The sequence below is a fragment of the Parus major genome, unplaced genomic scaffold, assembly GCF_001522545.3.
Source record: "Parus major isolate Abel unplaced genomic scaffold, Parus_major1.1 Scaffold662, whole genome shotgun sequence".
Taxonomy (NCBI): domain Eukaryota; kingdom Metazoa; phylum Chordata; class Aves; order Passeriformes; family Paridae; genus Parus; species Parus major.
The window spans coordinates 9,300-10,246 of record NW_015379546.1 but is presented as its reverse complement, the minus strand read 5'-3'; positions in this window follow the sequence as shown (position 1 = coordinate 10,246).

The window sequence follows — 947 nt, the reverse complement described above, 5'->3', positions numbered from 1 at the left end:
TGTCCCCAATGTCCCCCCAGGCTCTGGAAGTCTCTCACCGGCAGCTGCTGCTCTCGCTGGGGGCGGCCGATGCCACCGGCAACAACAACAACGTCCCCAACAGTGTCCCCAACAGTGTCACCAACAGTGTCACCAAGAGTGTCCTCAGTGTCCCCAGTGTCACCAACAGTGTTCTCAGTGTCACCAACAATGTCCCCAGTGTCACCAAGAGTGTCCCCAACTGCCACAGCACCATCCCCAGTGTCCCCAGTGTCCCCAGCAGTGTCCCCAGCGGTGTCCCCACTGTCCCCAGTGTCCCCAGCAGTGTCCCCAGCAGTGTCCCCAGTGTCCCCAATGTCCCCAGCAGTGTCTCCAGTGGTGTCCCCAGTGGTGTCCCCACTGTCCCCGGTGTCCCCGAGTGGGCCCAGCCACCCCCCGGCCCCTTCATGACTTGGAGACTCGGTGACACCCCCGGACACGGTGACACCAGACACGGTGACACCAGACACGGTGACACCAGACACAGTGACACTGCCAGACATGGTGACACAGGACACGGTGACACCGCCAGACTCGGTGACACAGGACATGGTGACACCGCCAGACTCGGTGACACAGGACACGGTGACACCGCCAGACTCGGTGACACCTCTGGACACGGTGACACCCCCGGATGTGGTGACACTGGACACTGTGACACTGGACACGGTGACACCTCTGGACACGGTGACACCCCCGGATGTGGTGACACCCCCGGACATGGTGACACCAGACATGGTGACACAGGACACGGTGACACTGGACACGGTGACACTGGACACGGTGACACTGGTGGACACGGTGACACCTCTGGACATGGTGACACCCCCGGACACGGTGACACCTCTGGACACGGTGACACCTCTGGACACGGTGACACCCCCGGACATGGTGACACCCCCGGACACGGTGACACCTCTGGACACGGT